The sequence below is a fragment of the Lithobates pipiens genome, unplaced genomic scaffold, assembly GCF_037356315.1.
Source record: "Lithobates pipiens isolate NorthernLeopardFrog02 unplaced genomic scaffold, aLitPip1_a1.2 Scaffold_28, whole genome shotgun sequence".
In the NCBI taxonomy this organism is placed as follows: Eukaryota; Metazoa; Chordata; class Amphibia; order Anura; family Ranidae; genus Lithobates; species Lithobates pipiens.
In genome coordinates this window covers 101192150-101216003 of record NW_027507789.1, presented here as the reverse complement: position 1 = coordinate 101216003, position 23854 = coordinate 101192150, and the positions used below count along the sequence as shown (strand labels likewise).

General features: G+C 43.6%; 1 protein-coding gene across 2 annotated transcripts in view; it reads right to left on the bottom strand.

Moving 5' to 3' along the window:
* The window catches only part of STARD3 (StAR related lipid transfer domain containing 3), a 175390-nt gene that overhangs the window by 29377 nt on the left and 122159 nt on the right, over positions 1-23854 (bottom strand). The window lies entirely within an intron of this gene.

Below are 23854 nucleotides of genomic sequence, written 5' to 3'. Positions count from 1 at the left end.
GTCAAGCGATTGCCGTGATTGGTCTCTCTAGGATTAATCACAGTTATCTGAAGGTACAGAGCCACTCAGATCGGTTCTGCATACAGTGCCTGTGAATAAAGCCGCCTGAGGATGGTTTGGTTTGCCGGCTTTAATGGGTAATTAGTTGATTAGTTGTGCTTTATCCAGTGCCATTTATCAATGGAACTGGGTGTACAAATATCTACCACTGCACTGTTTGTAAACATACAGCAGTACGAAAATAGTTAAAGCAAAACCGTGGACAAATGTTTAACCACTTCAATACCAGGCACTTAACCACCTTCCTGCCCAGACCAATTTTGAGCTTTCAGCGCTGTCGCACTTTGAATGACAATTGCGCTGTCATGCTACACTGTACCCAAATGAAATTTTTATCATTTTTTTCCCCACAAATAGAGCTTTCTTTTGGTGGTATTTGATCACCTCTACGGTTTTTATTTTTTGCGCTACAAATAAAAAAATACAGAAAATTTAGAAAAAAAATGTGTTTGTTTCAGTTTCAAAACTTTGTAAATAAGTACGTTTTCTCCTTCACTGATGGGCACTGATAAGTCGGCACTGATGGGCACCAATGATGTGGCACCAATGAAGTGGCACTGATGAGGTGGCATTGATGGACACTGATAGGTGGCACTGATGGACGACACGGATGGGCACTGATAGGTGGCACAAACTGGCACTGATAGCTGGCACGGATTGGCATGGATGGGCGGCACAGATGGGCATGGATGGGCGGCACAGATGGGCATGGATAGGTGGCACAGATGGGCATGGATAGGCGGCACAGATGGGCATGGATAAGCGGCACAGATGGGCATGGATAGGCGGCACAGATGGGCATGGATAGGCGGCACAGATGGGCATGTGCTGATAATAGATCAGCACAGACCCCCCCTGTCAGAGGAGCAGCCGATCGGCTCTCCTTTACATCGCGTCTGACGCCTCTTCCTATTTACACTGTGATCAGCCGTGATTGGACACGGCTGATCACGTGGTAAAGAGTCTCCGTCGGAGACTCTTTACCGAGATCATAGTTGCCGGGTGTCAGACTGACACCCCGCAACAATGATCGCCGCGATGCGCGCCCCCGGGGGCGCGCAGCGGCTTGAAATCCTGATCATGTCATAGGACGTCCGATCAGGATTATGCAACCACTTTGCCACTGTCAAGTGCCTATAGGGCGGGTGGCAAGTGGTTAAATATATATCTTTTTTTTTATAACTGGATATTTAATGTTTTATCTGCTCAATGACTTGCAATTCTATACAGTCAATCTTATGATTTACACCACATTTCCAAACTGCACAACTAGAAAGATGACACCGTTCCTAATCAACCTTCCTGGTTTAGCAGCTGTTACTCCTCCTCTCTATGCATCCCTCTAGGCGGCACAGTGGTGTAGTGGTTAGCACTCTCAGCTAGCAGTAAAAAGGGTCGCTGGTTCGAATCTCAACCAAGACACTACCTGCCTGGAGTTTGCATGTTCTCCCTGTGCCTGCGTAGGTTTCCTCCGGGTACTCTGGTTTCCTCCCACACTCCAAAGACATGCAGGTAGGTTAATTGGCTTCTGTCCAAAATTGGCCCTAGTATATGAATGTCACTTTGGGACCTTGGTTTGTGGTCTCCTTAGGGGTAGGGACCAATGTGAGTGTGCAATGTATATGTGGAGCGCTGCATAAATTGATAGCGCTATATGGGTATCTTAAATAAAGTAGGGATAATTGTAGACACGCACCCACACTCACTCAGGATGGACTGGTGTCTTTATTCAACCTAACAATGTAACTATGCACTTTTGTTCAGTGAATGAGCTAACCCAGAAGGCTTTATTAGTCAACTAGGAAGTAGCAGAGTGATCCTACAGACTACCAGAGTCAGGGTACTTGAACACTGTACTGATGTATGAACATCCTGGCACAAAAACACGAGGATAGGCTGTTTATACTGTACGTTTATTTTAATTAAAGAAGTGTGTCACATGTACGTATACGCATGTATCTGTGCATAAAAATACTGACCGGCAATGCAGATTTCTTTATTTTTTCTTTTACTAAACGCAGCACATGTTTATGTAAAACATGCAATGTAAAGTGCAGAATTTTTAGGTAGCAGTGTGCAAGAAACCTTACAGGTTTCACAAGAATGACTGACTAACATGGCAAATCATTTAGTGGGCAAAACATTGAAATGTATGTGTAATTCACCATTGTATTAATCTGTTTGCTTGGAATTCCACTTCAATACTAAAGGTAACTTATAAAAAACTGAGCAGGCAGGCCTTTACCGTAGAATAGACATGGAATAACAAACACCTGCCTGTTCTCAGTTCTTATTTTGTAGGCACACTGAGTTGGGTCTGAGGAAGAGGGGATCGCCCCTCAAAACATGCTTCAGTGACCATAAACTTATAGCAGAATTGTTTAGCAGACTTTGCTGAACAATCCTATAGCTCTGATTAGTGGATTACAATCCACTGATCAGCGTTATTCACCTCAAATGTGACCCCCCCCATGGGCTCACCAGCCTCCTTCCTTAGCTACAACGGACACAGGCAGCGATCACTACAGATCACGCATGTGTCCATTGATAACTGAGCATAGTAAACCGAGTTTACTGTGTGTTCGTTTATGTATGAATAGGAGTCTATATACAGACTCCTTATTTATTCATTCATGTAATGTGATGTTTAGGCTGCAGAGAAAGGGACTATCTTCAGTCCCTTTCTGTGTCAAGAGAGGGGTCTGTTTAGACCTATGAAATCTCACCAAAGTAAAAAACACACCACACACATCCCTTAACATGGAGCAGAATCCGTCAAGCAGTGCTGTCTCCTCAGCGGGGGATCTGTCCACTGATCCCCGCTGAGCATGTAGATGACACGTCCTTGTCTGCTCCGCTGAAGCAGAGCAGACAGAGAAACAGCCCGTTCTTCTCTATGGGGCGGTCGGATGGAAACGGACCGCCTGTCAGTTTTCATCTGACTGTCATCCGATCTGATCTGCTAAATGGATAGGAATCCCCATTCATCTGTTTTTGGCGGACCAGATCGGATGCAGGCAGGTGTAAATGGACAAATAGAGAACAATGGGTGGTCTGATCAGTCTAATCGTGTGAAAGGGGCATAAGGCCTTGTTCACGCAGGTATACACAGCATACACCCCTGCTGTGGCCGTGTTTACCTGTACAGGGATGCACCGGTGTTCTGTGCATTGCTGTGCAGGCAGCCCCATTGATGTCATTTGGGATGTAGTAACTATGTGAACACAGCTGTTGCTCCCAATTTGACATCTATGTAGGTCTGGGTGCATGTCCCTGAGCTCACACTGTCTGCGTTTTGGGTCATGCACCCAAACCCACACAAATGTCAGATTGGGAGCAGTAGCTATGCCTGTGCAGCCGTTTCATCCCAGATAACATAAAACGTGACTGCCTGCATGGGGATGCGCGGAACACTTTTGCATCCCCATGCAGGTAAACATGGCCCTCCAAGAGCATACAGCTTTAGTATGCCACATGTGAATGATGCTATAGTAGCAATCTAGCAGGAATTTTGTAAGTTATGTGGTGTTTGTGTGCACTAATAATGATTTTAGTGTATTTTTAGTGAAAATAGCAATTTGATAAACATTTTAGAGCTGCCACGACGCGTCAATGTAATCGACTAAGAAAATACGTCGACGTGCGTGAATGGCATTCATGCGTCACGCACGTGTCATCTCGCGGGTAAATGGCGGCAGCTGCTGCTGATGCTCCTGCTCCCGGGAATGGGGAAAAAAGTTCCGGTGCAGCACGAAAATCCAGACCACGACTTTCAAAGGTATGGGAATTCTTTAAACAGAGGCCAGATAAAATGGTCCTTTGTTCCCTCTGCAAAACCGAAATGGAGTACCACGGCAGCACTACTGCGATGCACGAGCACCTCCGAAGAAAACATCCTGGCGCACTATGGCCTCAAACGGACGAGCCATCTTTGTAAGTACTACTTACTTACTAGTATTTTGTTCTTTTTGGGAGACAATGGGAGTAATTTGTGGTCAATATTTATTAATATATTGTATATGCTCATGCTGCTACTGCTAGTAAGTAAGATGCATCATTATTAGTGCATGCTCAGGGGGTACATATTTGTTGCTGTGCTGCTTTTCATAATTTCTTTTTTTTTAGTGGCCATCTCATGTTTTTTTTTTAATGTTTCACATTCACAAGGCACTTTTTGCACTGCAGCCTTCTTGCTCATCTGGGGATCCCTCAGGGCATGGTTGACAATGACATTGAATTTGACAACTTCCTACAATGTATGAGCTGAGAGAAGAGATGCCATGCTTTTCTTCCAATACACAGAGCAGCAACAATATAATATTAATTTAATTGCAGACAGACATTTACTACCCTACCCATACCCTCTTTTAAATACGCAGTACAAGTACATTATTAGCATTGAGCATTCATGTTGGTTAAACTTGGTTCAGGTTCCTAAATGTTATTTATTATTGTGTGTCTTTTTTTGTTTTGTTTTTTTCTCAGGAAGAGGCAAAGCTGTGTACATGAGTTCTTCCATAAAAAGGATGTCACTGTTTGCACACCCCAAATGGCCGTTGCATATACCAATAGCATATTCAACATGATTGTAAAAGATATGAGACCTCTTCCCATTGTAGACGGTCAAGGATTTCGTGAGATGATTAACACGTTTTACCCTGGATACACACTTCCCTCCAGGTCCCATTTCACTAAGCTGATGGAGAAGAAATATGAGGAGAATTTTGAAAGATTGAAAGCATCACTCAAAGATGTGAAATCAAAAATAGCTCTCACCATAGACGCATGGACCAGTATTGCCATAGAGACATACTTGGGTGTCACATGCCACTTCATCAATGAAGACTGGAATCTTACATCGTACAATCTGACCACTATGCCACTTGAAGATCGGCACACAGCTGAAAACATTGCTAACTGGGTGGAAAAAAGCAGCTGAAAAGTTTGAGATATCCATGGCCAATGTAAATGTAGTTGTCCATGATAACGCTGCAAATGTTGTCACTGCTCTGCGTATTTTGGAAGAAAAGCATGGCATCTCTTCTCTCAGGTGTGCTGGTCATACATTGCAGTTAGTTGTCAACCAGCTAGACCCTGAGGGCTGCAAAGTGCCTTGTGGAACATTTTAAAAAAGTGAGCTGGCCACTACAAAGCTTAAAGCAAAGCAGCAACAAATCGGTACCCCCTGAGCATGCACTAATAAATGATGTATCCGTAAGATGGAACAGTACTTTACACATGATCAGCCGCCTGCTTGAACAGAGGTTGCCTGGGACTGCAACTCTTTCCAATCCTGATGTCACACCACGAGGGAAGCGCTTCCTGGATTTAAAACATGATCAGTGGAGCTTACTTGAGGAAGTGGAACAAGTCCTGAAGCCATTTGAGTGTGCTGTTTTCTTGAGTGGAGAGTCCTATGTGACTGCTTCCGCTCTACCTCCTCTGGTAAAGGGCCTCCAGAAATCCATAGAGAGCACAATTTGCGAGACCGCAGCAGTGAAAGCTTTCCAAAGTGTTGCTGCACAGGAGATGACATCAAGATGGGAGCGGGAAACTAAATTCAGAGATGATGGTGGAGAAAATATATGTCTTATTGCAGCAGCCCTGGACTCCAGATTCCGCAAACTAAAATTCCTGCCAGCAGAGGACAGTTTAAAAGTTCACCTCAAGGTCCAAGCTCTTGCTCTTGAAGTGAAAAGAAGATATGAGGAAGAGCAGACGCAACATCGATGTGAGGAACAACGGTCAGCCAGTGCAGACATGAAATTTTCTGAGAAGAGGCAGACACTTTGCTCGGTTCTTCAGATTCAGATGAGCACCACAGTAATGGCGAGGACGACACTGGTCACATCCAAGATCAAGAAACCCACAGTGAAGTTGTGCAAAATGAGATGCACATGTATTTCAGTGAGCAGGCTATTCCAAAAGGAAGAAAATCCGCTGAAATGGTGGAAGGAAAATGAAAAGGTTTCCCATCTTGGCCATGCTGGCAAAGAGTTACTTGTCTGTGCCTGCAACATCAACCCCATCTGAAAGGCTTTTCTCAGTTGCTGGCAACTTTGTGACTAAAAAAAGAGCAAGCCTAACATCAGCTTATGTTATGATATGATAAAATATAGCATTGCAATGGAGGAAGTAACACAGGCCCCCAACCTTTTGCACTCGTCATGACTGTGTTGTGTTCTTGTTGGTCTGTATTAGTGTATTTATGTTGAGATGGCTCATGGCTGCCTTCAGTGTTGTATTGGCCATATTTTTGCACAGCCACAGTGTTGAGCAGTGCTTTTGGTGGGCTTGGTTCCTCCTCGCTTCCTTCCTTGAAAACTGTTACCTCCTCAGGTATGTTTTACATTACAATTACACACCACAAAAATACTGCTCAATCAACTCTACAATAACACTATGTAAGTAATAATGATTACAATTACATAGTGTTATTGTATGTTGACCAGCAGCATAATGCCATATAAATTCTGCCTAACACTATGCAAAGGATGCATTCCGAAGGCATTATGTGTGGTTGAGTAGTAAGGTTACCACACAGCACAATGCCTTCTGAATTCATCTTTTGCAAAGTGTTAGGCAGAATGTATATGGCATTTTCATGCCTCATGCCCTAAAGCATTTCCTTTTTATTTTTGGGCACTTTATTTTTGTATATTATGTCTTTCATGTGTTTTGTACACAGTGTTTAGCAGCAGTGCAGAGCAGCAGTGCTTTTGTAGCATTTTTATATGGCATTTTTTAATGCTTCAGGCTCTGAATTAATGGCAATGCCATTATTCGTGCCTGATGCTAAAGTGTTGTTTACATTTTATTTTTGGCACTTTTTTATACTGTAAAAACTTTACCACATTGAAGTACTTTTTGGAAAAACTGTAATAAAAGTTGAAATATTATATTTAGAAGTTGTACGTATCATTTTTTTGTAAAGTTATCCAAAGGATTATTATCTAATCACAAAAAGAACACACTAGATTCATAAAAAAAAAATAATCGGATAGTTGTTGACTAATCGAAAAAATAATCGATAGATTGGTCGACAGACAAATTAATCGTTAGTTGCAGCTCTAAAACATTGGCGCAATTATTGCGGTACCCAAAAAATCAGTAGCACTTTTTTTATTCTATAGGTCATGTGCTTTCAGAAAATCTATGGTTTGAGGGGTCTTTTACAAATTCTGAAAGCTGTAATGGAAAAATGGTAACCTCCAGCTTTTTAGAGTAAATTATTTTTATTACTGTTTTGCGCAGCTTTAGTATTCACTATTTCACAAAAAGGTGCAATTTAAAATGTACACATTTGTTATTAACGCAATATAGTTTTAGCTTTTATATTTAGTATGAATTTAGCAGGAATTTTGTAAATTTTGCCATGAAGGAATCAACTAATAATGATTTTAGTGTATTTGTTTCATAAATATTGTTTTCATAAACATTTGCGTAAATATCGTGGGGCCTTAAAAATCAGTAGCACCTTCCATTTATTTTACTGGTTCTATTGCTTTCAGAAAATATATGGTTTAAGGGGTTTCTGAAAGTTGTAAGGGAGAATTGAAAACCTTCAGATTTTTAAAGAAATTTGGTTATTTACATTTTTTTTAATTATTTTTATTTAATTAATTAATTTAATTCAGCACTGGGCCCTCAGTATAACTGAGCATATGTAGCTGCATAGATATATTAAATGCAAGTCCTTACATAATGACAGATACTAGTGCCACAAACCTACTACATACCAAATGGCATCAAAATCAACAGACCCATATCAATAGTACATAAGCCCACAACTCACTTCCAGGGACGTTTAATACGCAATACCCCCCCCCCCCCCCCCCCCCAGCTCCAAATCTGGCTTCACACATGGAAGACATTACAATTGCAAAAGCATCATAATACATCAGTTTAATCAAACACTGTGGAAGTATTATGTAACCATTCACAATGCACTTTGTCAAACTTTTTAGGTATTCCCCTACTAGTATACGTGGCTTTATATAAAGGAAGGCTTTGGTAATACGTTCCTTCCATGCTGGAAAAGCCGGAGGGGTAGACTTTTTGCAGGAAAGCTCCATTAACTTCCTAGCAGAATAAAACAATAAAGTCAAAGTACGGGTGACTGGGTAGGAAAGATGCGATGTAAAAATGTAAATTAAATACGATGATCCCTGGCCGACACCAGTCTGGAGAAGTTAATCTCCCAAAGATCATCCCGTCCAAATGAGAGATCACTGCCTCCCAGGCAGCTCTGCAGTGTGCGAGAAGGTTCCCACTAAACAATTGTTTGTAAATAGTGGACAAGGCTCTTCGCTAAAGAGTCACCCCTGAGCAGAGACTCCAAATCACTCACTTGAATCTGGAGAATTGTAGTAACAAATTGAGTGTTATATGCATGCAAGTTGCAAGTAGTAAAACAAATGGGTATTAGGTAGATTCAATTTAGCTTTCAGGGCATCACACTGGAGGAGCATTCCATTACACACAATATCTCTGACCTTCTTAATACCAAATTTAGTCCAAATTACTTGGTCAGGGTATGCAAAAAAAGTTTGGCAACTGCGGATTCTTCCACAATGGTGCAAGAGGGGAAATTGGTGTAGTGTCCTGCTTCTGCCTTACTTGTCACTGCCCACGCTAACAGTTGCACGCATAGAAATAGTAATGGGGTATGGAGCCCTGCTTCAAAAAATGCATCAGTGCTTCATAGGAGCCCACTATGGCAGCCTCTAGAGCAATGGCTGCATCATCACCAGGAACAGAAATCCACCTATGGCGAAAGACCAGCTGACCCACCAAAAAATAGCGATAGAAATCAGGAACTGTAAGACACCCCCCCCCCCCATTTTATAGGTCACACGACCTATAAATTGAAACGAGCGTCTGTAACCGATTGCCGACCAGTGCACAACAATATACGTCGGCACATTGGCATGGTTGCGCAAATGGGCGTACCTGTGCGTCCCCTTTAAGATGTGGCATTGTGGGCGTGCGCGCCAGCTGCATACTCCGTAATCGTGCCCGCGGGTCCCCGCAATCAGTTCAGTGTGTCAAAATGGGAAGATGCCTTTGTAAACAAGGCATTTCCTGGTTCTGCCTAGTGATATGACAGGGATCTACTGCTTCCTGTCATGGGGAGCAGTGATCACTGTCATGTCAGTGGTAGCCCACCCCTCCCACAGTTAGAACACCTCATCAGGACACACGTAACCCCTTGATCGCCCCCTAGAGTTTTTACACAGTAATCAATGCATTTTTAAAGCACTGATCGCTGTTTAACCACTTTACGATCGGCGCACAACAATGTGTAACGACAGCAGCTGCTGCCACAACTGAGATATCCATCTCTTCAGGCGCCGGTCGTGTGTACGATAATGGTGGTCCCTGCGGTGGGTTCACCGTGAGATCATCGTTATCGGGAGAGGTGCTGCCCGCCTCTCTCCCATGCTTACCGGAGTCTTCGGTAGTGGCAGAGGCGATTGGGTCCTTTCACTTCCTTGGTATGGAGACGAGTGAGGCTAAGATGGCCCCCACCCATCTATACCACAGCAGGGCGGAAGTGAAATTAAAAAAGCGTCACTTCCGCCCATACCTCTTAAAAGGCACATTTTTTTAATGTCATTTTTTCAAATGACTTTTTTATTTTATTTATTTTTTATTGCATTTAAGTCCAAATATGAGATCTGATGACTTTTTTTAGCCCAGATCTTATATTTAAGAGGACCCGTCATGCTTTTTTCTATTACAAGGGATGTTTACATTCCTTGTAATGGGAAAAAAGTGATACAATTTTTTTTTAAACAGTGTAAAAATAAATAAAATCAAGTAAAATAAATAAGAATTTTTTTTTTTTAAAACACCCCATCCCGACGAGCTCGCGTGCAGAAGCGAACGCATATGTGAGTAGCGCCCGCATAGTCAAACCACACATGTGAGGTATCGCCGCGATCGGTAGAGCGAGAGCGATACATGCAACATGTAAAAAATTTTAAATGTCGCTTATGGAGATTTTTGAGGGTAAAAGTTTGACGCCATTCTACGAGCGGACGCAATTTTGAAGCATGACATGTTGGGTATCAATTTACTCGGCGTAACATTATCTTTCACAATATTTTAAAAAAAGGTCTAATTTTACTGTTGTCTTTTTTTTATTCAAAAAAGTAAATTTTTTCCAAAAAAAGTGTGTTTGTAAGAATGCTGCACAAATACAGTGTGAAAAAAAAGTATTGCAATAACCGCCAGGGCGTTAGAAAAAAAACTATATATAATGTTTGGGGGTTATTTTAGAAAAGTAATTTTCTAGCAAAAAAAACTGTTTCAAACACCGAATCTGAAAAAGAGGCTTGGTCCTTAAGTGGATAAATGATAATGGTCTTAAAATAGTGTCAAAATTGTCCTTTTCACCAAAAATATGTAGAAGAATACATATCTGCCTAAACCGAGAAAAAAAAATTGTTTTTTTAATATATTTTTTGGGGGATATTTATGATGGCAATATGTAAAAAAATATTGCTTTTTTTTCAAAATTGTCTTTTTTCTGTTTATTCCGCAAAAAATTAAAACCGCAGAGGTGATTAAATACCACCAAAAGAAAGCTCTATTTGTGGGGGGGAAAAATGGACGTCAATTTTGTTTGGGTGCAATGTCACGTGACTGTGCTATTGTCAGTTAAAGCGACGCAGTGCCGTATCACAAATAGTACTCTGGTCAGGAAGGGGGTAAATCCTTCCGGGACTGAAGTGGTTAAGATTTCATCTCTGGCAGTCAACAATACTCCAGATGGAGAAGAAATACACAGGACTATGGTCGAGGGTTTGTTCAAAGTAGTCAATAGAGCCAATAGCTTACCATTTTGGTTCCTTTTTCCAAAAACATGTTCTTTCCTCTATTGTAAAGTGCACGTGGCATTATCCTGATAATGAAGATATAAGGTCATTCTAAAGAAATTTAAATTTGCCAAGGTATATGAGGAGGGTATATCAGCCTGCGCAATTTCCTGCTCCCTATCCTGTAAAGTTGTCACCGTGTGTTTACGCTCCGTCCTAACGTTTTAATGGCTGATATATACTTCCCTCTTGTAGTGGCTTTAAAGGCATCCAATTCGATTTGCTCCATGGCTGATCCCTCATTAACCAGCAGTAAGAGTCTAAATGGGGCTTTAGCACCTCCATCAAGCTAGGTGATAAGCGCCAAGTCCCCATAGGCCTATGGGACCTGAGTTGCAGGATAAGCTGTAATGGGGTATGGTCCGATACACCCCCAGGTAGGTATGAAACCTCAGAAACTGTAAGTAGAAGGGCAGCATTAGCAAAAGCCATATCTATTCTAGATGAGGAGGCAAACACTGGAGAGAGATAAGAATAACACCTTTCCACCTCCATAATTCAGTAATACTAGAAGCTGCTGTCCAGTGTAATAATTCATGATTAGGCTCATGATTGTTGTGGATTAGAGGTATCCAGGGAATAGTCAAGAATACTGTTAAAATCTCCTGCTATCAGAAGATTAGACAGGGAGCGGGGCACTAGTTTTTCCACCAAATTATAAAGAATGTGACTGGAGAATGGAGGAGGAATGTACAGTATCTCACAAAAGTGAGTACACCCTTCACATTTTTGTAAATATTTTATTATATCTTTTCATGTGACAACACTAAAGAAATGACACTTTGCTACGTAAAAAGTGGTGAGTGTACAGCTTGTATAACAGTGTAAATTTGCTGTCCCCTCAAAATAACACACAGCCATTAATGTCTAAACTGCTGGCAACAAAAGTGAGTACACCTCTAAGTGAAAATGTCCAAATAGGGCCCAATTAGCCATTTTCCCTCCCCAGTGTCATGTGACTGGTTAGTGTTTCAAGGTCTCAGGTGTGTTAAATTTGGTCTTATCACTCTCACTCTCTCATAATGGTCACTGGAAGCTCAACATGGACCCTCAGATCTGAAAAAAAAAATTGTTGCTCTACATAAAAATGGCCTAGGCTATAAGAAGATTGTCAAGACCCTGAAACTGAGCTGCAGCATGATGGCCAAGACCAAACAGCAGTTTAACATGGCAGGTTCCACTCAGAACAGGCCTCGCCATGGTCAACCAAAGAAGTTGAGTGCACATACTCAGTGTCATATCCAGAGGTTGTCTTTGGGAAATAGATATATGAGTGCCGCCAAAATTGCTACAGAGCTTGTCAGTGCTCAGACTATACACCCCACACTGCATCAAATTGGTCTGCATGGCTATTGTCCCAGAAGGAAGCCTCTTCTAAAGATGATGCACAAGAAAGCCCACATAGTTTGAAGACAAGCAGACTAAGGAAATGGATTACTGGAACCATGTCTTGTGGTCTGATGAGACAAAGATACACTTATTTGGTTCAAATGGTGTCAAGCATGTGGGGCGACAACCAGGTGAGGAGTACAAAAACAAGTGCGTCTTTCCTACAGTCAAGCATGGTGGTGGGAATGTCATGATCTGGGGCTGCATGAGTGCTGCCGGCACTGGGAGCTACAGTTCATTCAGGGAACCATGAAGGCCAACATGTACTGTGACATACTGAAGCAGAGCATGATCGTTGCGCTTCGTACACTGGGCCGCGGGGTAGTATTCCAACATAACGACCCCAAACATCTCCAGGACCACCACTGCCTTGCTAAAGAAGTGGAGGGTAAAGGTGATGGACTGGCCAAGCATGTCTCCAGACCTGAACCCCATTGAGCATCCTGGGGCATCCTCAATGTGGGGCATCCTCAAATGGAAGGTGGAGGAGCTCAAGGCCTCAGCTCTGATGTCCTCATGGAGAAGTGGAAGAGGACTCCAGTGGCAAACTGTGAAGCTCTGGTGAACGTCACGCCCAATAGGGTTAAGGCAGTGCTGGAAAATAAATGGTGGCCACGCAAAATATTCAGACTTTGGGCCCAATTTGGATATTTTCACTCAGGGGTGTATTCACTTTTGTTGCCAGTGTTTTAGACATTAATGGCTGTGTGTTGAGTTATTTTTCGGGGGCAGCAAATTTACACTGTTATACAAGCTGTACACTCACTACCTTACATTGTAGCAAAGTGTAATTTCTTCAGTGTTGTCACATGAAAAAATATAATAAAATATTTCCAAAAATGTGAAGGGTGTACTCACTTTTGTGAGATACTGTACATATTAACCAGAGCTAAACGGTGTGAATAAACTTCAAGCAATATCACCACATAACCTCCAACCAGGGCCAGTGATTACAACATCTATTGAGCATTGTAAAGACTTATGTAGCAGGATTGACACTCCTCTGGTGTAAGAGGAGAATGTGGCATGTATAGCTTGTTGGATCCAAGGACATATAGAATTTTGCTGCCCAGCAGGTGGGACTCTTGCAGGAAAATAATGTGAGGGTGCGGGCCTGCAGAAATTTCAGCACCAGGGCCCTTTTAAATTTAGAATTAAGTCCACTGACATTCCAGGAGATGATAATATTTGATGACATGACTGTAAATTCCAAATATAACCACTAGATGGGAGCCTAGAGCCATACAGAGCCACTTACAGCGAGAGACAGGGATAAATACCAAAAACACACATACCATCAGGCTCTTGCCTGAGCATAAGGGGAACTATGATGGTGCAAAAAACCCACTTGTAGGAGTGTGATTTTTTTTTTTTTTTTTTTTACAACAGGTAACTGCAGAAACTCTGCATTAAGCCAAAAAATCCTAACAGAAAATCTGCCTGTCCCTGTCTCGCCAGCACAGTGAACGCGAATAACAAAACAAGCAGGAGGACTTGGATAAATGTCACTGAGAGGTTACTCCATGAAATCCTCAGAGAGAAAAAAGGAGGGGGGGGGGGGGGGGTGTAATGAATAGTCTTAAAGTTCCAGTCCACCAGTCCAGGAACATAAAAATCCAATGAAGAACTCCGTATCTCACATATCAAGTCAAGAGATAATATGAAAGTTTGCTATGCATTTAAAAAGTTATAAAGTGAGTCTAAAACAATGAAACAGAAACAAAAATATAAACATGGATAAATAACCTTGATTTGCAGTAAATATAGGCCGACCATGCTTGTAGGATCATACAGGGAAACAGGTTTCCCTTCAGTCAGGTTTGTATTAATGTGAAAAGCAATTCCACAACAGGAACGTTAACATGGCAAGAGAAAATTAGACGAGGGTATGAAGCCACTCTGAAGCATCTAATGGATAACTTCACTGAGCCCCGATACTCAACACACAACTTGCTGGGGTATAGCATGCTGTAGGTGAGCCCTTTTTTCACGCAGCCGCTTTCTTACTTCCACAAAATGTACGCCGACCCCTCTGGAGCTCAGGGGGAAAAAAAAAAAAAAAAGAGAAAAAGGAGGATAGAATTTTCATATCGGAGCTGAGGTTGTTTCCTGGCTTCAGCGAGGATAAGGTCCTGGTAATGAAGGAAACAGACTAGAAATGGCCTGAACGGTGACCCTTGCGGTTGTGGGCCTGTCAGGACCCTATGCATGTGCTCCACAATGTAAGCAGAGGATACCTGTGTCAGCTTAAGGATATCTTTGGAGAATGCTTCTGCAAAGCCAGTGGGGGTTTGCCCCCTCTGGGAGACCCACTATGTGCACATTATTGTAGTGCAGCCTGTATCTTCAGCTTTACTGTGTGCTGCAATTCTGCTACATTATGGATGGTGGTGACAGTAGCGTCCTCTTTGTCAGAAATGCAGGATTCAGTAGTAGTTAACGGGTCCCATAACTTATGTAGATTCCCTCTGATGAAGCCACATTCTATTACCAGTGTGTCTATTCTGCCCATTAGTTTCGCCTTGCTAGCATCTATGGCAGCTAGGATGGCCATGGCGGAGGCACCATCAGTCGGATGGTCCATACCTGCAGGCTGTGAGGCCCCCCAATCCTGATCCATGGCCAGCAGCAATTGCAGGACAGTCGGCACTGACACTGTCTGCCCGAGACTCCAGGATACTGGGGCAAGATGGCCACCGCACGTGTCACTGCTAGAGGGCTCAGAGGCTTTGAAATGCGGTAGTTTCCTGCTCGATCGTCCTTTGGTCGGTATAGAGGGATTGGGGAAGAGTCCCCGACCCGTTGGCAGTGGTTTGCTGAACAGAATGGCACCGTAAACAGGAGATGCCTCTGCCCTCCTTCACACCCCCTGGTTATAAATTTTTGCGTACGTTCAATTTTCACCATTTTGCTAAAAGGTGTAATATAAAATGTACAAATATTTGTTATTTATTAATTCAATACAGGTTAAGCTTTTATATTTAGCAGGAATTTTGTAACATTTGCTCAGTTTATATCTGCTAACGATGATTTTTAGAGTATTTTAAGCGTATATATATATATATCGTTTTGGTAGACATTTATGCATACATAGCAGGGCCTTACTTACCATACAGGTCAGAAAAATATGTTTTTTTTGGGGGGGGGGGGGGGGGGGGGGTTCGAACTCTGAAAGCTGCAAGTGAAAAAATAAAAACCTTTACATTTTGAGAGACATTTTTATATTTAGATTTTTGTGTACGTTTGACTTTCACTATTTCTCAAAAGGGTGCAATTTAAAATTACTCTTTACAGGTTTTTAACTCAAGCAAGAAGTGCAAGATAAGGCACATACATTCTGAAAAACAAGAACTGTAAAATGGAGGGGAAATTGTGTTATCTGCCAATAATGTTTTTAGTGTATTTGTAGCGAAAATATTGTTCTGATAAACATTTGCGCAAGGGTTGCACCAATACTAGTATCGGTGGCGCTACCAAGCATTTGCACGTGTACTTGTATGTTTACAAAGGCTATGATGCCTGATCAGATACCTGGGCAGTCAAGGGATGATTGGTGCAGCGGTGGGGGCCATTACAAGCACCGATCTCCCTGTATAGATTTCAATAAAGCAGCTGACAGCCGCTTCTCCTCTTCTTCTTCCTTCGGCTTTCAGCTTGCTTATTTAAATCTATATACAGGGAAGATTGGTGCTTGTAACAGCCCCCACCACTGCACTGATCGCCCCTGGCTGTCTCGTGTCCCTCCTCCGTGCGCCAAAAGTCCCCCTCAAGGCCCTCTCTGTGTCCTTCACCGCTCCCCCTCTGTGTAGTCCCCTCCTCCTCCGCTCCCCCTCTGTGTCATCCTCTGGTTCCCCCTGCCCCAGATCTGTCAGGATGGAGAGCGGAGGAAGGAGCTGGTAAATCTGTCATTTACCGGCTCCTTCCTTTTCTGAATGCACAGAGTCAATTATCACTGACTGTCCGTTCATAACTGAGCAATGCAGTTTACGAATGAAGAGGAGCCTCTGTCTCTGTCTCATGTCCATTTATTTTTAGCGCAGCTGAGGCTACATAGAAAGGGACTGGGGAATCTGTGTTCTTAGTCCCTTTCTCTGTCTCAAAGGGGAAATAGACCCCTGATATCTCATCAAAGCATCCCCGGTTGATTAAAAAAAAAGGAAACATTGTAATAAATAAATATTTAAAAAGGAAAATTTTAAAAATAAAATAGAGAAAAACACGGACACTGTCTCTCTCCCCCCCCAAAAAAAACATTGTAAAAATAATGACAAAAATATATATATATATATATATATATATATATATATATATATATATATATATATATATATATATATATATATATATATATCTATATCTATATATCTATATATCTATATATATATATATATATATAAAAACTACTGACAGTCCACGTCTCATCAGTGCCACCTATTAGTGCCCATCAGTGCTACTGTCACATGACATTAAAAAAAAGTATTGGTAATCAGTATCGGTGAGTACTTGAAAAAAGTATTGGTACTTGTTTTTTTGCTCAAATATTGTGCCCTAAAAATCAGTAACACCTCATTTCTATTCTACTGGTTCTTTGAGAACCTCTGAAAGCTGTAAGGGAAAAATAAAAAAAGCAATGGAAAAAATGCAAAAATGGTCTGATCAGCTGAGTTCAGACTATTGAGAATTGGATGCAGGACGCCCATATCCAATTTGCAATAGCAGGAGATTGTGACCGTCTCTCAATGCAGCCGGTTCACATTTCTCCGATGCGGTGCTGGTGCGAAATTGCACAGGAGCCCTGTGCTTCTTTTGGTCTGTTTCAGGTCCAACTTCAGCCCAAAATTCAGGCTGAAATCGGACCTGAAACAGTGAACCAGGATGCACCGGACCCCTGCTGTGAGCCACATCAGCATAAAGTGTGAACGCCAGCAGAAGGGTTAAACTCGATCTTTCCAAAACTGAGCTCATAATATTTATTCCCACCTGAATCACCTCTCCCAATTTCTCCATCTACATCAACATCCCTGCAATCAATTACTCACCCCAGGCCAGGGGGTGCCAGCTGCAATCCTGGCCTCTGACCTCTCCTTTCAGCCACACATCCAAGCACTGACCAAATGGTGCCCACCTTCATTCCAGTCAGATTTCCAAAATACACCTTTTTTTTTTAAATGACACCACAACGCTTCGAATTCACTCACTTATCTCCCACCCCAAATTTTGCAACTTCTTTGTTGGCCTACCTCTACATAGACTTTCCCCCCTTCAGTCTACCACAAATGCTGCTGCAAGACTGAGCCACCTATCCCCACTGTTCAGTGTCAACCCCCTCTGCCAATCCGTCTATTGGCTTCCACTTTCCTAATGCATAAAATTCAAAATAACAACATCATCATACAAAGCCATTCACAACTCTGTCTCGAGCTACATCACTGGACACATCTCAAAATAACACACACTGCGCTATTCGTTACTCCCAAGATCTCCTGCTCTCTAACCCCCTTGTCACCTCCCAGGTTTGTCTCCAGTATTTCTCCAGAGCCTGTCCTTGCCTCTGGATTTCTCCACCCCATTTCATTTAGCCATTTCCTACCCTGCCTGCCTTCAAGTAAACCTTAAAATCTCATCCCTTTAGGAAATCCTATGCTAACTCCAGCTTAGCTAGGAATTTTATTTTCAACTCCACACCTACGGTAATTACCTTTTGTATCATTTATCTCTCTCTTTAGATTGCTAGCACTCATAAGCGCCTAACACTCTTGTATTGTAAAGTGTACTGTTTCCCCAATTCTGTCAAACGCTGTGCAAACTGTTGGCATTACATAAGTCCTAAATAATAAAAATATTAATATTCTGGTGACTCTGACCCTGTCCAGCAAATGCGGCAGTTGGAGTTGAGGCAAACCATTTAAATCATTAGATGTTTTTTATTAATTTACATACAACCTTTATCCGAAAAGAGAAAAAAATAGGATTTTTAAAACAGCTTACCTGGGGGACACAGAGCCATAATAATAACTATGTGGGTTATATCGACATATCAGGTGCTGGACACTGGCACCCCCCTTAAGGCGTGAACTTCCCCCATATAACTCCTCCCATTACTGGGAGTCCTTAGTTTTGTAGCCAAGCAATCAAAGTGTATAAGAAGAAGGGAGGGACCTCTGTCCCCTGATGTACATCAAAGAAAAGGATTTTACAGGTAAGCTGTTTTAAAAATCCTATTTTCTTTTCCTTCATCAGGGGACACAGAGCCATAGTAATAACTACGTGGGATGCCCCCTAATGGCAACTGAAGGGGGAAGACAGAATCAAGGAAACAGGAGGCCAGAGGACTCATACTGCAGCCTGCAGTGTATGCTGTGCCCAAAGGCAATATCCTCATGACCTTTAACATAGATTTGATAAAATCGGATAAACGTCTGAACCGAAGACCAAGTCAGGGTTTTACAGATCTGAGCCATAGAGGCTTGATGAGGCACTAATCGCCCTGGATGAGTGTGCTCTTAAAGAGGAGGGCCGTTTAAAAAAAAAAAAAAAAAAAGTCAGCAGCTGCAAACACTGCAGCTGCTGACTTAAAGCGGGAGTCTGCCGGGACTCCGCGTTTTTTTTTTTTTTTAAAGTCAGCAGCTACAAATACTGCAGCTGCTGACCTTTAAAATAGTGACACTTACCTGTCCAGCGCGCCCGCGATGTCAGCACCCGAAGTCGATCTCTAGATCGACACTCGAGTGCTGCCGCCGCCATCTTGGGTATGGGAATCAGGAAATGGAGCCTTTCGGCTTCATTTCCCGGTTCCCTACTGCGCATGCGCGAGCCGCGCTGCGCAATGAGGACGGTCCCCGCTGCCTCTGGGATCTGTGTGTTTCCCAGCAGGCAGCGGGGCACTTGCGGAAGGGGGCGGGCACTTGCGGAAAGGGGCGTAATGTACACCCCTTTCCGCAGAGAGCTAGCCCGGAAGTGGGTGCAGTTACCTGGATTATCCAGGTAACTGCACCCCCCTCCCCCCTGAAAGGTGCCAATTGTGGCGCCGGAGGGGGGGAGGAATCCGATGAGCGGAAGGTCCATTTTAGGGTGGACCTCCGCTTTAATAAACACACTTACCTGTCCAGGGCGCCCACGATGTCGGCCGCCTGAGGCCGACCCGTCCCTCGGCTCTCGGGTCCCGGCGCCGCCATTCCCTCTAAGAGAAACAGGCAGTGGAGCCTTATGGCTTCACTGCCCGTTTCCTACTGCGCATGCGCAAGTCCCGCAGCTACTTTCTGAATGGGCCGCGCTGTGTTCTGGAACACACAGTTCCCAGAACACAGCGTGACCCATTACCCAGAAGACACCGCGACGAAGAGAGAAGACAGAAGATCTCCGCGGAGGAGGAAGATTAGGATTATGTGCCTAGCAGCAGGTAAGTAAAAAAAAAAAATTTTTTTTTTTTTAGATTTTTTTTGTAATTTTTTAAAAAATTTTGTTTTCAGGGTGGCCCTCCACTTTAATACGAGAAGGAAGATTTTTCTTCTTTAACCACTTAAGGATCGCCGCATGCCAATGTACGTCATCAGAATGGCATGTACAGGCACAAGCACGTACATGTACGTGCTTGCCTTCCAGCGGGTGGGGGGTCCGATAGGACCCCCCTCCCGCTGGATGCAGTGGTCCTTTTTGCTTCAGGAGCGATCCGGGATGAGGGGATGGCCGTTGGTTTCTGGCCATCCCCTCTCGATCGCTCCTGGCGAATGAGAAGCTTCCTCCCGCTGTGTATAGTAAACACAGGCAGGGAGGAAGTGATGTCATTCTCCTCGGGGTGGTCTTTTTGACCGGACTACGAGGAGAACACTGAAAGTAAGTGCACCAAACACTACACTAACATATAGGCACACAAACCCCCCCCCTCCCCCTCACAGTGTCATTGATTGCAGTGATCATTTATTTTTCTGATCACTGCATTCAGTGTCAGTGGTGACAGTAAAAAGTGTCAGGGCAGTTAGTGTTAGGTCCAGGGTAGCCCCCTACCACCCCCCAATAAAGGTTTAACCCCCCTGATTGCCCCTAGAGTTAACCCTTTCACCTCCTTTTGCCAGTGTCACTAAGGGATAGTTTTTCTGATCGCTGCATTGGCGTCACTGGTGCCGCTAAGTAGCTAGTTATTTTTTTAGGTTCACCGCCAGGTTTTTATAGCACTAGGTACCCCCATATACTACCCAATAACGGTTTTAACCCCCTGATTGCCCCTAGTTAACCCTTTCACCCCCTTTTGCCAGTATCACTAAGCGATCGTTTTTCTGATCGCTGCATTAGTGTCACTGATGCCGCTAGGTAGCTAGTTATTTTTTTAGGTTCACCGCCAGGTTTTTATAGCGCTAGGTACCCCCATATACTACCCAATAATGGTTTTAACCCACCGATTGCCCCTAGACAACCCTTTCACCAGTGATCACCGTATAAGAGTTACTAGTGACTCTTATTAGTTTGCTTTTTATAGCATCAGGGCACCCACCATTTATTACCCAATAAAGGTTTAACCCCTGATCACCCGGCAGGTGATACCAATTAGGTTTTAGGGTCAGGGTCTGCGTCGCCCCAGGCAGCGCTAGGTTAGTGCCAGTACAGCTAACACCAACGCGCAAAGCATAAACCTCCCGAAGTGGTATAGAATCTGAACAGATCAATATCTGATCTGATCAGATCTATACTAGCGTCCCCAGCAGTTTAGGGTTCCAAAAAAATGCATTGTTAGCAGGATCAGCCCAGATACCTGCTAGCACCTGCGTTTTGCCCCTCCGCCCAGCCCACCCAAGTACAGTATCCATCGATCACTATCACTTACAAAACACTCCCAAAAAGTCCCACATATGTGGTATCCCCGCACTCAGGAGAAGCAGCAGAATATATTTTGGGGTGCAATTCCACATATAACTATGGCATGTGTGAGCAATATATCATTTAGTGACAACTTTTTGTAAACTTTATTTTTTCTTTTTTTTTGTGTCATTTTTCAATCACTTGGGACAAAAAAAAAATATTCAATGGGCTCAACATGCCCCTCAGCAATTTCCTTGGGGTGTCTACTTTCCAAAATGGGGTCATTTGGGAGGGGGGGGTGGTTTGTACTGCCCTGCCATTTTAGCAACTCAAGAAATGAGATAGGCAGTCATAAATTAAAAGCTGTGTAAATTCCAGAAAATGTACTCTAGTTTGTAGACGCTATAACTTTTGCGCAAACCAATATACGCTTATTGACTTTTTTTTTACTAAAGACATGTGGCTGAATAAATTTTGCCCTAAATGTGTAGCGGTCAGAGGTATAGGAGACCGCAATGCAGGTTTCAAGTACGGGACAGCAGACAAGGAGGCTGAAACAAAAAACCGGCTTTATTAAACAGTAAGATATAATGGCCGGAGGAGGAGGATAACAGTATTAAGAATTCACAGTAGTTTACAGTAAGGCTAACTGGAATGTGATACACAAAATGGCTTTCCCGCCAACACATGCACAGTGATACAGGCTACCCTCTTCTAATATGTCCTGCCTGATTCCCGCTTATCGGGACACGTTTCTACAACGTACTATCTCAGTAGGGACTGTACTATTCCCTATCACAATCCAGCACCGGTGCTCACTCACAGTTTGTTAGACAGCTGGAGGGTCCCTTGTCTTGGCCTCCTTCATGAGGCAGGTGAAGTCCAGTTCCTAGTGCTGCAGCTTGCCCGTCTGGGACGGATGGATGAACACAGATGCGGCCCAAAATCACCACAGCTCTCTCTCTCTGCCCGAGGTGCCCGATCTTTAGCTGGATACTGCGACTCTTTATCCACACAAAGTCTCCCTCTCCTCAGGACAGACTTGACTTTTCCTCAGCTCCGCACAGGAATTCCTCAGCTGCCCACACACTCCTCACAGTTCTCTCTCACTGCCACTTCCTGTTTCCTCTCCTCTGAAGGGTCGGCAGCAACAGTGACATCTTGTGGCTAAACTGGAAATAGCAGGCTGTATATATTATAGATGGAACACAGTGCAATATAGTTCAGTAATCCTAGGGGCTGACCCCTACATGCCTCCCCGCTTAAAGGTGGCCGTCCTCGGCCTTGCTATATAGTCCATGGGGAAGAAAAGGGTTAAATCAATCTTTAACGGCAGCACAACATTGTTCATAATACATACAGTTAGACCAAATAAACTGATCAGCATTGTACCTGTTTGGTGGAACCCCTGCAGTAGACCTACTAGATCTCCGAAGGTCTTGTCTTTCTGTTAGGACTTGTCCTTCCTCCCTTGGAGCTGGTACTGGTTCTATAACAGGGGCTTCATCACGTGCAGAGTCAGGAACAATCCACCAGTCTTCAATATTATTCCCATCGGAAATGACAAATTCTGAGGAAGGGGCAGGGAGTGGTGTCCTCTGTGCAGGTATCCGATCTTCTGACCGACATGGCCGTAGCATATTCCTATGTAGAACCCTTGAAGCCGACTCCCCATTCTCAACACGAACTTCGTAAACTGGACCATTGGGATACACTCTCTTGATCACTTTGTACGGCTGTACCTCCCAACGCTCACTCAACTTGCCTCTGGGCCGTTTCTCTCGAACCAGCACCCGGTCTCCAGGTTGCAACGGAATCTCTTGGATGGGAGGACGGTCAGTATAAGTCTTTTCTTGCAATCTCTGGCCTACTAACCGGCAGATGGTCTGGAGTCGCTTGCGGTGTTCTTTCACCCATGAGGTGGTTGATCGCTCTATCACATCTTCTGGCTGTTCCAAATTCAATTCGACAATTTCTCGTCCGGCTCTACCGAACAGTAGCATGTATGGGGTATAGCCGGTGGTAGTGTGGACACGATTATTGTAGGCCCAGACTAATTCAGGCAGATAGTCTGGCCAGTGTGTCTTTTTGTCCTCCTCTAAGGTCCTCAGCATCTGAAGCAGAGTCCGATTAAAGCGCTCACAGGCCCCATTCCCTTGGGGATGATATGGAGTTGTCCTGGATTTTCCAATGCCATACAGTCGGTGTAACTCCTCCATCACTTTCCCTTGAAAGCATGCTCCTTGATCGGAGTGAATCCGTTTCGGGCATCCATAGACCCGGATGAAATCTTGACAGATGGCCCGAGCTGCAGACTCAGCCGTCTGGTCCCGAGTTGGAGTGACCACTGCAAACTTGGAGAAGTGGTCAATCATGACCAGGCAGTATTGTGGGCCTCTGGCTGACTGTCCCACGAGGAGATAATCTATCAGCAATACCTCCAGCGGTTCCTTGGTCTGTATGGGCTGTATGGGTGCCCTCTGCTCTGTGCTTTTAGTAAGCTCACACACTCTACACTGTCGGCAGACTTCTTCAACTACGACCTCCAGTCGTGGACAATACACATAACGCTGCAGCCACTGGTAAGTTTTGACTGGCCCGAAATGAGCTCCAAATTCATGAGCTTCCCTGGCTATCTCTAGTGCCAGACTCCTTGGTATGACAACCTGCCATCTTGCCTCCAGATCGGCAGGCTGCTGCCACTTGCGGTATAGAACAGCTCCATGAAC